Source organism: Pleurodeles waltl, chromosome 5 (assembly GCF_031143425.1).
Source record: "Pleurodeles waltl isolate 20211129_DDA chromosome 5, aPleWal1.hap1.20221129, whole genome shotgun sequence".
Lineage (NCBI taxonomy): Eukaryota > Metazoa > Chordata > Amphibia > Caudata > Salamandridae > Pleurodeles > Pleurodeles waltl.
Genome location: NC_090444.1, coordinates 1,260,091,453 through 1,260,106,390, shown reverse-complemented (window position 1 = coordinate 1,260,106,390; position 14,938 = coordinate 1,260,091,453).

Genomic DNA, 14,938 nt, shown 5'->3' with positions numbered 1-14,938 from the left:
GCTTATATGTTGTTTTTACATGGTTACACAAAATCCTTTAGTCATAATCGTGTGACATTGTGAAAGTCATTTACACATGCACCAACCTGATGGTACATTTTGAGCTTGTTCCTCATCTTCCTCATCCTCATTGTCCAGACCTTCCTGCTCCTCATTGTCATCGGGCCATGGGACATTTGTCGATGCACAAATATTCTGCAATATGCAGCACACTAGTATTAGGTGGTGAGTAGAGTAATTGGCACACAAACTTATCCTGACTCCTGAAGTAGTACTTGTGTACTTCGGTAGTCCTGCCCACAATGCACGTGGGGCCAGATGTAGCAAAACAAAAAATTGCGACTCGCATTTTGCGAGTTTAGGCGACTCGCAAAATGCGAGTCGCAATTTGTAATGCAAGGAAAAATAACGTTCCGAAATAGCGACTCGCACCCGGACTCGCAACGCAGTGTGCGAGTCCGCAGATTGCGAGGTCGCTTTTTGTGAGTGTGCAAAAAACGAACTCGCAATTAGCGAGTAGGTGTCGCAAATTGCGATTACCTTGAAAATTGCTTACAGGTGCAGCAGAACACTCCAGAAACCACACCAGAACACTCTGGAAACACTTCCTGGCACATGATGATGACATCACAGCCAGGAAGTTTACAAATACACCTGGGAGGAGGGAGGACCACACCCTTTTATAACTGCTGAATTTCACACAGGACAAACAGCAGATGCCATGGAGGGAACCCCAAGAAAGAGGAAGCTAACATTTTCTGAGAGGGAGCTGGAGGTGCTGACAGAGGAATGCTGTCAGCACTATGATGACTTGTTTGGGAGAGCAGCCCACAATGTTCCTGAGGCCACAAAAAAACAACTGTGGCAGGACATCCAGGACAAGATCAATTCCCTGGGGGTGAGCCATAGGACCATCGACGACATCAAGAAGAGGTGGTGTGACCTCTGCTCCCGGACCAAGGAGAGGGTGGCTGAAAGGCTCCGGGAAATGAGAGGCACAGGAGGGGGACCATCGTCTGTGCCACCACCCACACCCCTGGAAGAAAGGGTGGAAGAAACCTTGGAGCAGGAGGCAGTGTCTGGATTTGGGGACCTGGACACCTCAGAGCCCAGCACATCAACCGGTGAGTACCATGTGATATGCCTGTACCCCTATCAATGCCATACCCCCACCCACCATGTACTCAGGGGCATGCACAACCAAAATAGCTCCATTTCAGGGTAGCAAATGCCAGAATGATGCATTATGGGAAATGTAGTCAAGTAGGCAGTTCATAGGCAAATGTTTATTAGGAAGTGTGCAATAGATAGTAGACACTGACAGTCTGTTCCCCATGTCCCACAGGTCTCCAGCAAGACACCACCAACACTCCAAGCACCCAGGCCCATGAGGACACCCCGGGACCCCCCAGCACCCCCACCTGCACGGTCAGCAGCATCCCTGCAGTAGCCACACCTGCTGCAACAATTCCGCAAGAGGCTGCCCCAGCAACAGGCAGGGAGGAGACAGGTGGAAGCACAGGGCAGCCACCGCTGCGCAGGCGTCGCAGGTCAATACCATCTGGGCTGCAGTCTGCATCCGGGCTACTTCCTCCAACCACCAGTGAGGCACATCTGCTGCGTGGTCAGCGCCTGCAGAACAGAATTTTGGGCAGAATTAGTGGTGTGCTGCACCGCTTTGTGCGCAACAACCATGCCAGCATGCAGCACCTCAACACACGGATGGACATGATCTGCAGTAACATTGGGGACCTTGCCCTTGCCATGAGGAAACTGGCGGGAGGACTACTGGCCCAGGCAGAGGGTGGGCGGCACAGGGATCGGCAGATCATGCACAGACTGGACAGGATGGCCACATCCATCGGCAGGCTCGCCATGAATACCACAGGCCTGTCGAGGAGGACAGTTGGGCTGCAAGTGGAGATGGGCCATTTCGCTGGGGATGTGGCAAGGGGCCTGGGACGTCTCACCCACATTATCGAACTGATGGAGACACTGGAAATGTCGAGGGCCACAGGGGTAACACCCCAGGACAGTGAGGAGGGCTCAACAGTGAGCAGTGTCTCTGTCACTGACAGCAGGGTGCTCAGGAGTGGCAGGCAGAGCACCACGGAAGCAGCAGGGACCAGCCAGGCTGGCAGGAGGAGCAGAAGGTCTTAGAGATCACCCTGGACCATTAAATGTGGCACATGACGTTAATGTGCCACATGCCTGGTTGGCATTTTACTGCCCATGGACAATCTTCACTTGTGAATAGTTGATTTAATACACTAATAAAACAGTTATTTTTTTGCCACTTAACAAATGGAGTTTTTGGTTAATAGGTGAGTATGGTTGGAGTTGACACGTACCGTCCAAAATATTGTGTTGCAATGTGTTCCCGTCTCAGTCTGCCTTGATTTGCCAAACTCCTATCCCCATGATGGCGATGTGGTTGTTCTTGCTCTTCATCATCAGGATCTGGGTCTGCAGGGGTGAGAGGTAGCCCACGTCGGGTGGCTATGTTGTGGAGGATGGCGCATGCGACCACAATTTTAAATGCGGTAATGGGGGTGTATTGGAGGGCACCTCCACTGCGGTGGAGGCATCTGAATCTTGCCTTCAGGAGTCCGAAGGTGCGCTCAATGAGGTTCCTGGTCCTCTTATGTGCACTGTTGTATTGCCTCTCTGAATCATTGCTGGGTGTTAAAAACGGAGTCATGATCCAAGGCCTGAGAGCATATGCACTGTCACCTGTTGGGCACAAAAGTACACTGTTAGGAAGTCCAGATTGTCGTGCACAGTGACCTGTGTGTATGTCTGCAAGTGTCTGTGGCTCTACCTAGGAGGTAACCGTCTCCGAATTCCCCACGTTCCAGGCGTTGATGTATCCCACTATGCCTAAAAATGTATGAGTCATGGGTACTGCCTGGAAACTTAGCTACAATGTCAGTGATGACATAATGGGCGTCACAAACAACCTGAATATTGAGTGAGTGGGTACACTTTCTGTTGCGGAAAATGTGTTCTAGATTAGCAGGGGGGCATATTTGAATGTGTGTCCCATTTACACACCCTATGACATGGGGAAAGTGGGCAATGCGGTAAAAGTCCAGCTTGGTGCTGTTCATTTCTGCCTCATTCCTTGGTAAGTATATGAAGTGGGACATGTGCGTGACTAAGGCATCTAGGAAGGCCCTGAGGAACCTTGACACTGCACTTGGGAATCCCCACCTGCCACAGCAATGACCCCCTGATAGCTCCCTGAGGCCAAGAGGTGCAGTGAGCATAGCACTTGTACATGCGTAGGGATGGCGCAGCCACGCAGAGTTTGGTGCTCTAGCTGTGGTTTGAGTAAATCTATTAATTCTAGGATGGCTGCGCTGCTAAGGCGGTATTTGTCATAGATCTCATCCTCAGTTTGCTGAAAAAGAGTCTGCCTTGTTCTATATATCTTCTCCTGTCTGTGGCCCCTCCTCCTCCTCTGCTGGGCTGCGTGGACTCTCCTTCTCACTGCTATCAGGTATATCTCCGCCATCTTGTGTAACCCAGATGCCTTCTGGGTCTCCTTTTATACTTTGGTAATGGTTACCACCTGCTCTGAGTTAGTGGTAAATGGGACATGCAAAATGGCCTTTTTGCGACTAGTCGCAATTTGCGAGTTGCAATTGCATATGGTTTGCGACTCGCAAATTGCGACTTGGTATTTGCGGGTCGCAAAATGGGGTCGCAACGGATGCGACTCGCAAACGGGTCCCATCGCTTTTTGCGAGTCGGAAATGGCCTTTTTGCATCCCATTTCCGATTTTGCACTGTCGCAAATTACGATTCTGCCCGTTTGCGAGTCACAAACCTTTGCTACATCTGGCCCCAGGTTCTGTTTAGGGCATGAATGTGTCTCAGCTGGGCTTCCATATGGGTGTGTTTATGAGGATTGCTCATTCATAGCTGCAGACTATGGGCCAGATGTAGGAAGAAAACATTTTGCGAGGTGCAAATTGCGAGTACCAGCGACTCGCAATTTGCACCTCGCAAAATGTTATGCAGAAAGGTGTCTCAGACACCTTCTGCAACTCGCAATGGGGTCGCAAAGACCCACCTCATAAATATTTATGAGGTGGGTCGCAGTTTGCGACCCCATTGCGAGTATAGGCACTCGCTAACATGGAGGCCTGCTGTAGTCAGCAGGCCTCCATGTTAGCGACCTGCTTTTAAATAAAGCAGTTTTTTTTTTTTTTTTTAATGTAGCCCGTTTTCCCTAAGGGAAAACGAGCTGCATTTCAAAAAATCCGAAACCTTTTGTTTTGTTTTTTTCAGGGCAGGGAGTGGTCCCTTGGACCACTCCCTGCCCTGAAAAAATGTTTTGGGGTCCATTCACAAAGGGGAAGGGGTCCCATGGGGACCCCTTCCCGTTTGCGAATGGGTTACCATCCACTTCAAGTGGATGGTAACTGCGACTCCATTTGCGACCGCATACGCGGTCACAAATGGAATTGCATACCATTGCGAATCGCAAATAGGAAGGGAACACCCCTTCATATTTGCGATTCGGAAATGCATTTTGCGAGTCGGATCCGACTCGCAAAATGCATTTCAACATAGCAAAGTGGCTTTTGCGAGTCGCAAACGGCGTTTTTCGCCGTTTGCGACTCGCAAAACCCTTGCTACATCTGGCCCTATATCCTTTGTCAGCTGCACAGTGAGTAGGGGCTGATTTGGGAAATAGTCATGACAGCTGATAGCCCCACATCGATATATAAATTATTCTATATCCTGATTGAGTCATACACTTTACCAATAGTATGAGACATGCTATGACATTGTTTGCCATACATGCAAGATCATTACTGATTTGACTTACACTGTGCTACACATACAGGAGTACTGTCCTCTGTGACACACTTACTATCTGTCAAACATGTGAGTGCAAATGCTATGGATGGGGTGAGTTGTCACCAGTTAAAAGAGTCATTTAGCCTTTGAGTAGTCATGTATTTCACACTGACCTATTGTCTCAGTTTATGACTACCATTTTCCTCCATAAGCATCACGTTTGGGCCTAATGCATCACAGAGTTCACATCTGTCTGTTTTTTTTTTTTTACCAGCACATAGTTGGCCGGTTTGTAGAAGAACATGATTGGTTGACAGGCAATGGAAACATTACACACCACACTTTTCAGAGATCAGTGCATTGTTTCTGGCACTTTGAGGATGATGACAGTGTTCATGCTTCATTGACAACTGTTGTGGCCTACTTTTGGTTTCCTGGATGTGGGTGAATTGTTTTTTACTGGAACTGTGACATAAACTCCTAGAAATATGTTACCTTGTATCATTTATTTACATGTTGAAGCACTATCATACATTCTCTGATGTACTTTTGTGAAGAAAGTTTGCACAATTTGTGTGTTTGTACACCTGCAGCTGTGCTTTGGATGTTGCTGTCATGTGCTGTCTCTTCCTCCTCCTCCTCCCTTGGGTCCTCCAGTTGTTCATCACCATTCCAGGGGACATTTGTGTGCACACATTGTGCAGTATGGCACAAACCAAAATCATTTTGCAAACAGGGTTGGGGCACAATATAACACTCTACCCCCAGAAACATCCAGTCAGCGAACCCGGGCCTTGAGCAGGGCAAAGATCCACTCAACATTACATGTACGCATCAGCTGCGGTATAGACTGAATAATGGGTTCTACAGCATACTGGATGTTTTTTAAACATACACATACCTTGCCTTGAGAACGTCATTTTGACAAAACACGTGTCGGCTGTTGTATCATTGGATTAGATTTTTTCTGTGGAATCTACTGAACCTTGGATGAATAAAATTTCCATCACGTTGAAGTTGAACTGTTTATGACTCAGCACCTTTATGAATGGACTACTAAGATAAGTGTGGTGTGCCTTGGTATATTAAGCAATGTACTAATATTTGTTGACTGGCCTTCAGTTGACAAGATCACACCCGAAGTGGTTGGGTGTAATACCACTTTGGCACCCATAACAGGACTATCCAAAATCTAAGAACATTGGACTGCTTACTTCATGTACACATAGGAAGTGTGAACCATTTGCATAGCCACTTGGTGTTTGTATAGTATACAACTGATTAGACACTGACAGTTATTGAGTATTATTGATATGTGTCAATGAATATATGTTCATTGCCAAGTCATCATCACTTTTGAAAGTAGGACTTTACTGCTTGATGACATTAGCCTCCGGGGAATCAATGCCGAGGTGAGAAGACTTGGGGGCATATTTACAAGAAGTGAAGCTTCTCTGCATTGCTACAGTGATATGTCAAAATAACTTGACCATTGCTATGACAGTTCTTATGCCATGGATGCATCGTATTTACTTCACGGCGCACCACGGTGTAAGGTGCCAGGCTGCATTAAAAAAAATGACGTATCCGTGGGAAGGATGTCGCAAGGAAAACTGATGCATGTGCTGCAAAAGTGATGCAAGGCTGATTCACGGCCCGTAAAGGAAGGCAATTCAGCCATGCATCACCTTTAAGTGCATAATGAGTAAGAAATCTTTGAAAAAGTAATGAATCTCAAAAAACTGTTATCCCTAATCACAGAAAGGAAAATATGTAGCAGGCAGCAGCAATCAGGGTAACAACCCCAGCAGACAACCCCAGCACCAGCCTGGATGTCCAGGCAGAGTCCCAGGGCAAGAGGAGGGGAAAGATGAACTTCAGAGTGGAGGAGAATTAAATACTACTAATAGATGTAAAAAGCATGGACATCAACGCTTTGCCACGTCAAAATTGCCATTAGGGAAGAAAGAGGCCATAAGGAAGTCCATACTGGATGAAATCAACAGTGTAGGACAAGTTAAAAGGACAGTGACAGACTGCAAGAATCTCTAGCACGACTACAAGTGCAGGACCAAGGAGAAACTGGCCAGCAACTTGAAGGCATCCATGCGCATAGGAGGAGGAGGACATGAGGTCTAGGAGGAGCTGATGTTCTTGGGGGAGCAGGTGACATGAGTCATCCCAGCCAAGATGGTAGCAGGAGTGGAAGGACATGACTGTACAGTTTATGAGGACCAACAAGACACACATGATAAGTGGCAACAAGGGACAATATCAATACATATGTCAGGTTTAGCAGTGTAGCATGCTACATTTCAGCACTGCACTGTGCAAGGCAAAGGGATGGAAATGGCCATGTGCCCAGTCACACATCATAGAAATGTAACACAAGAAAAACATTCACTTGTTGCACAACCCAGTCCACAACTGTCATGTGTGTTCAGTCTATGTGTTGCACCAGTCCAGCTTCACCACTGGGTCTTTGGAATTTTTGGGTAATATATAACATCAGTGTCCAGGAATACAAGCCTCACAATACCAAGCAAAAGGTCTGGACTGGAACACCACAACATGTAAGGACACAGGAACCCTGACCACCCTGATGTGGCTAATGCATGCCCCCGCACCTTGAGGCTATTCTCATGGGGCCATGCAGCCAAATCTGGACTGCAAAGTAATGAAATGGAATGTGGGTGTCAGAGGACTCATTTCTCACCTGAGAGGAGAGTCAGGTGTTGAGCATGTGAAGTACAATCAAATAGGACCATGCACAGAGCCATGTCCAGAAGGGCCTAAGTACAACAATAGTGGCCCAGGGCAGCACAGCAAGTGACCATGCTTCGCTGCCCTGCACCTCAGGAAAAGGTCAGAATTGCTATATATGTTTAAAAAACAGTGCATTCCTGTTTCTTTCCCCAGTGCTGTTGCCCTTATGGCTGACTAGAGTCAGTGCAGGCACCCTTACAACATGTTGCAATGGTGCTTGCATTGCATGCATGATTGTCTTTGTGCAGGAAGGCATACCTTTCTGCAAGATAACAATCTATTGAGGCACCTAACTCTTTCCATCTGTGCAGCAGAATGTATCACACATGAACAGAGGCAAAAACTAGGAGAAATAAAGTTGTTTCTGTTTGCTATGCCTGCCCTGGGTAGGTATATGGGTTTTACGCATGTCCAGGTTTACTTGTTTTGGAAAATCTGTAGATGAGTCTAAAGCTGTGGGGGTTCCATTGGAAAACGCACTGCAATGCCCATGGAATGACCCCCTGATGTAGACTAAGGCAACACAGCCATTTTTCAATGCCTTGCCCTACTCCATATCTATGAGGACATCCAAAGGCACGTAAATAGCCTATGCATGGCCTCATGCATATGAGTGTGCCATCTGCGCGTACTGGTGCATCAACACAAGTGTTGCAATGGCAATGCATGCAGCTTGTAAATATGTCTCTTAGACCCTAGTATTAAACTACTTTGCACACAGCTGCACTGATGTGTGGGGTGTAAGCACAAAAGTGTAGTCTTCCATGGTAGCCATCACCCTAAATCCTGGTTAGTAAAACATCTCAGGTGGGTGAAGCTAGCAATGCATAAAACAGTAAACTTTGGGGGTCATTACAAGCTTGGTGTGCGGCTACCGCCGCCGGCCAAGCTGTAACCGCTGTGCGGCCGCCAATTCGGCCGCACTCCCGCGGTCTCCATTACAACATCCCCGCTGGGCCGGCGGCCGCAAACCTAGTTTACGCCCGCTAGCCCAGCGGGGATGCGGCCGCAACATAGGAGCCGGCTCCTAATGGAGCCGGCGGTGTTGCGGCCGTGCGACGGGTGCAGTAGCACCCGTCGCGCTTTTCACTGTCTGCTATGCAGACAGTGAAAAGCTGCACGGGGCCCTGTTAGGGTGCCCCTGCACTGCCCATGCCAGTGGCATGGGCAGTGCAGGGGCCCCAATGGGGCCCTAGGCCTCCCCTTACCGCCAGCCTCTTCCTGGCGGTGCAAACCGCCAGAAACAGGCTGGCGGTAGGGGAGTCATAATCCCCAGGGCAGGCTGCTTGCAGCGCTGCCCTGGCGGATTATCACCGCCGGGGCTAAAACGGCGGGAAACCGCCGGCCCCGGCGGTGCGACCGCGGCGCTACCGCCGTGGTCAAAATATGGGTCTCCGTACCGCCAGCCTGTTGGCGGTACGGGCGTCACTTTAGCCCTGGCGGTCTCCGACCGCCAGGGTTAAAATGACCCCCTTTGTGTTTTGTCAAACAGTCGATGGTATGTGAGGCAGGTTGTCCCCTGGTAGTGCTGTTTAATGTCAGTGTGGCTGAGCACATTGAACTGTCACTGTATTTGAATGGGGGCACATTGCATAGCAAGGAGGTGAGAAGTGGCATTTGTACTCCAAGGTAGCCTAAGTGGGTCACACACATTGCTGCGTTTGATAGTGTCACATATCTGTTTGCAGCTGGGAAGGGATGACATAGAAAAGGTCATAGGTATACTACATCCAACATGTGATATATATACCAGGGGGAAGATGTAGCACTTGCCAAGAGGGAGATAGAAGAAGAAAAATCATACCACAATGCATATGTCAAAACAGGTGGATAACAAACAATGAATTCAGAAGTGAAAGGATGAGCTAGGAGCTAGAACACTATGGGCATGAATCTGTGATGGTTTCAGTCTGTGAAGTATGGCTAAAGCTGTGTGGCAAGCCAGGGTACATACTTGTCATGCTTTATCAAAAATACTAGCATCTGTGTGTCCAGCGTGATACATAGCTCACAAATACATGCAGCCAAATAAGGCAATTGTAATTGATTAATGTAAACGTAAGCTGTGGCTTCACATGCAAGTCAATGCATTATTAGGCTTCCATTTGTGAGTGACAGTACATGGAACCACTGAGCCTAGATGAGGATTGCCATAGGACTCATGTACACACATTCAAGTGAGTGGGGGTGAGTCTCACAATGCGTGATACTCAGCAGGTAATCAACTCTGGCAATGATGAAATGGGCTGAGCATCAGTGCTAGTTATCTATCTAGTTTTTTTGTGTATATCCTGTTTAGACAGATAGCACACATATGGTAAGTACATGCACTTACACATTCCTGCAGAGTAGCAGGTTGCTAGCTTTGTAGAGCTATGTGAATGCATGAACAATATGAACCTTGGCCTTGGCTTTCTGAACAACTCACAGAGTGCAGTATTTAGGACATTGTTCAAACTCCCACACAACACTTCTCCAGCCCAGATCAGGATAGAAGTTAAGTTGAATAATCAAATTCTCATACAGAAGGCCAGTGTCTTAAAGTACATGTACTCAGGATGGAGGAAAAATGGATCTCTGAAAAATCTCATTTGGCTTATAACTTTATCATAGCTTGAGTCTTCCAAATGCCTTGTCGAATGCCCTTTTCGATGCCCTGAAGCTAAAAGGTGCCTCAGTCTTGTGGAATTTAAATCTACGACATTCACAGTTTAAAGCAGCCTTAAAAAGTTCAAATGGAATCTTTTGCATCAGACATTGAACTTTTAGCAAAAGAAAATATATTGTTTTAGTTCTTGCTAGCTAAGCTCAATGAGTGGTCAAAAATGCGTCATGGAACCATTCTCGTCATGTTATAAAGCCAGGTTTTGCTGTTTTTCATCGTTCTACTATTGTCCCCATGAGTATGTCAATCAGCCACCAAAACATGCTGTTTATAGCATCTTTAACACATCTGCTCTGTATATATCCCACCTTACTGGATGAACAAGAAGATTCCTCCAACATCCTTTTAACAAAGAAGGGACACAGACAACTCCAGCGGTCATCAAATTTCTTCTGAATGATGCTCAATCCCACGTCATTTACAGACTCATAACCTTTCTGGATATGGTGGATAAATCACTAAGGCAACAAAAACACTGTCTTAAATGCCCTAGAGGCATAGGTCCAGTCTCACAATTTCAGGAACAAACAATGGCTGTTCCTGCTGCACTTTCACTAGATCTGAAGTGAACTTTTACCATCTCAAGCCTTTGGCTTGTTTCATTTTTCTCTTCCGGTTCTTAGAGAATAAATGCAGTGAACAAACTATATTGATTTACCATAAAACTGCACTAATTACCAGGTTTTGCTGTTAAATCACTTATTTGTAGAGGTGTAGAAATGAATTGCCAAGCACCAATTTTTTTGTTTCATATGGCATCAACAAGATGCATTTAACCTTTGTATATGTTATGCTGTTATCTGCACTTACTCTATAGGAACTGATAAAAAAAAAAACATGAGTGAGATGCTGCTATCTGTCCTCAACTGTTTATTTTATTTTATTTAAATTTAAGAAATATGATAATGGTTTTAATTGTACATGGTGCTTTAATTGACTTGATTGTTGAAATAAAGTATATTTTGACTTGTGTTGTAATGTGTGGTATAAAACATACAAACACCCTTGTCACACAGTGGCATGTGAACAATGCACAGATACTGTCATCTAAAATAACTACATTGCCACTTCCCCTCAATACATACAAGTCACATAGATGCCACAGGTGAATGAGGATAAATACTGTGTGTCTGCCAGATAACTACTGTCAACATCTTGCATTGATCAACATTGACATATACCCATTTTACTGCAGAAGGAAAAACAACTCCTCCTGACAAGCTGTCTGTCCAGGAAGACCAAGACCAACCTGCTGCCGATGACATCCTGCCCTCATGGGCGATGACACCTTCCATCAAATCCTGGATTACACTGTCTCACCTCTTCTGGGAGTAGAAGGGGCTGACAGCACCGGGTCTGCAAAGGAATCACATATAACCCAACCTACCCCATCAGCAAGTCCCAGGCTACCTTTAGTCTCCGACGCCTCTCAGGTTGTATTTGAATGCCAAGCGGTAGGAGTCCAGTGGCACATGTTGGATGAGGTGCTGGCCGAGATGGAGACCATTGCGGGCACCCTAGAGAAAGTCCGTAGGTGCCTCAGTCCCAATGAGGACAACTCTGGTGCAATTAGAGATACCTACACTCCGCTCCACAGATTGGAACTGTCCCTGGCTGACATCGCTGGTGTCATGAGACAGAGACAACAACAACAGCCTCGCTAATGTGACACCAGTGGAGTTGCCGTCCACCTGGGGACTATACTTAACATCCTCCAATCCATGGAGTGGAAGCAGGACTCCTATTTTACATCAATGGGTGCCTTCCACTGTGACATCGTTGCTATGCCAACAGGCCGGCAGGCCCTTCTCAGTGCAGTGCTTCCTTCCTTTTTGGCACAGGCAAATGCTGCTGGGGACAGGGGGAGCCACATCTTCAGCCCCAGATGTGTGTGCGGCTCAGATGCCTTCTGCACAGACACCACCACCCTCAGGGGGGCACACCAAACATCAGAGGAGGAAGAAGTGGATTTCCCCACTTTCAGGCGGAGAACTTCCCAGTAACCTTTGTCTCTGGCGTTTGTTTCCCATTGTATCTGTGTTGAGTAAAATGCCATCACATTTGTCATCTGGCACTGTCTGATTTGTGTTTGCCCACCTGTTGCTCTTATCCATTTTTTGACTGTCAATGTAGCCTCCCATCTATAAAGGCGATTTGGAAATCCTCCTCACTGGAATACTCCTCTCCTCCACATATCTCACGACATGTATCCCCCAATGACTCTGCCTGGACATCTTTTAGCTCTCTAACAATGTTGAGGTTGTTGCTGAAATAACTGTGACTGTGATCCTTTATATTTAAACACATGTAAATAAATGCACTATATTCAACATGTGTGTTCTCTGTCTGTTGCTGATTGGACTAAGTAGACCATGGTGGATGTTCTGACCCTAAAGATGTTACCTACTACCTAAAGGGAATTGTGTTTCATAGAGTCACGTACAAATCTACACAGGCCAAGGGGAATAGTTTATGTGAATCCTATGTGCATCTAAACTAGCAAGTAGTTACCAAAGGTCACAAGCATGAAGGGCAACATTTAGCATTCGGTCAATGGTAAGGGTGAATGAAGTTACAGCACAGGTGGATACCACCTCCATAGATACTAATCAGCAAACAACACTGCAGTGACAATAAAATGGTACACGTCTGGGTGTGTAAGTGGCTGGCATCCGTGTGACCCAAAATTTCATTGAATAGTGACAATGGTTTGACATAATCATTCATTCAAAACATGTAGCATAACTTACACACACACTGTGCAACAGTATTGAATGCCTGTTTGGGCTGTGTATTCGTTCTCAACAAGATTGACAATTACGGTGCAAAATCATGGTTGAAGGTCCATGTAAGTTACTCTATAGAAAACGTGACAGAATCTTCTCCATAGATGTTTGCTCTAGTTACACATGTATACAAACAGCAAGTTCTTAACACAACCTAAGCACATATGACAACTCCTATGTAGTATTTCATGAAGCAGTCATGTAATTAGAAAACATTGTTCAATTTTGTCAATATAAAACTAATGAAACCTAAAACTAACTACACTACACTACCTTACTTATCTAATCTAAATGTACCTATACTAACTAACCTACAATACCTTAACTAAACTCTATCTTACCCTACCTAACCTTAACCTATACACATATGACACAACAGAAAAGTTAAAAATCAACCAACACCTCTCTTAATACACATTTTTACACAATAAGAACATAAACTGTACCTATATACAACCTACCTAAACATTGATATATACATATATATATATATATATATATATTCATTTTTTTATACAATTTGTTCCTTAAGAACATATATCCTACACATCAACCCCCACCCACTTAATACCCTACCCCCCATATCCCTAACAAAAATTTACTCATAAGATGTTAAAATTACTAAAACTAATCTGTTCCTCCACTAAAACCTATCCTGTGCTAAAATACTACTCAATAATAACAATAGCTAACAAACAGGGGAGGGGCAGAAAGTCAGAGGGAGGCCTATATCTGGTCTGCAACCCTGTCCACTGATTGCTGCAAAGTCTGGACTATCCACATAAGCATGGCTACCTGGAGTTCTAATACCACCACACATAGTTTTAAGTCTGTCAGGTCTTTCAGGGCCTGTATCTTAAACTCGGTGGGCTGTCCGATGGTTGTGGACAGAGGTTGTGGTGCTATGGCTGGCCATGCAGTTAAGAGGCCAGGAATAGCATCAGATTTGTTGCCATGGGGCACAAGTACATCCTAGCTAGTATTTGCCTTTCCCTGCCCTTGTGGGCCCCAAAGTGTAGTCTTCCAGGTCCCACCTGCATTCCCTTCAAGATACTGACAACCCATGGGCTCGTAGACCCGTGCAAAATGCTTGATGTGGCGGTATCACTCCAAACATGTCAAGTGGGTCTTTCGCTGGTCAGGTGTCATGTTCTCAGTTGGAGAGGAAGGAAATATGTATTAGACAAAGCTGTAGTAGGACCTGTTTTAATCAGTATTAGACGTATGTCTTTCAGAACACCACATGTGGCATTTCAATCCCAAAAAATCTTTTTTTGATAGAAAAATGACCATCAATCATAATATATACTTATCCTAATGCAACAAAGCAAAAGTACTCAGTTGTTGCAATTGCAAGTAAATAAAATTGCCGTGTCTGCCTAAATCAACGTAGAACCATGTCAATATTGAGACTGATTAGGAGCCATGCTGTTTTGTACACATGGTATGATACACATGTTTCTTCTGGGGACTCACTGGGGTTTATCACGCAACATGCATCAGGATATATTCCATGGCCAGTAACCTATGTGAGATAAGTAATGTCTAGCAAGTACAGGTATTGTGCCTCTGCATTGTGTAACTGATGTGTCAAATACACAAGGCACACAGATTGCTACATAGACTGACTCTGAGCCAGGAAGTTGAAACATGGATTGAGGGTGGCTAACTACCTCACATCAAACTGGCCTGTTGTACACTACTATACAGACCAATGGAAATATCAGGAAATCCATTACATGGCTCATTTAATGGACCTGCCAGAGAAAATGTCCATACATTGCCATTTGGAAAACTACACTAGGAATGTGCATCTGACTGGCAGATTGAAGTAGACCCATCCAAATCCATGTTCACATAGAGTTACTATCCTACATACTTAAAACCACCATGGAATATTGCTAATTGT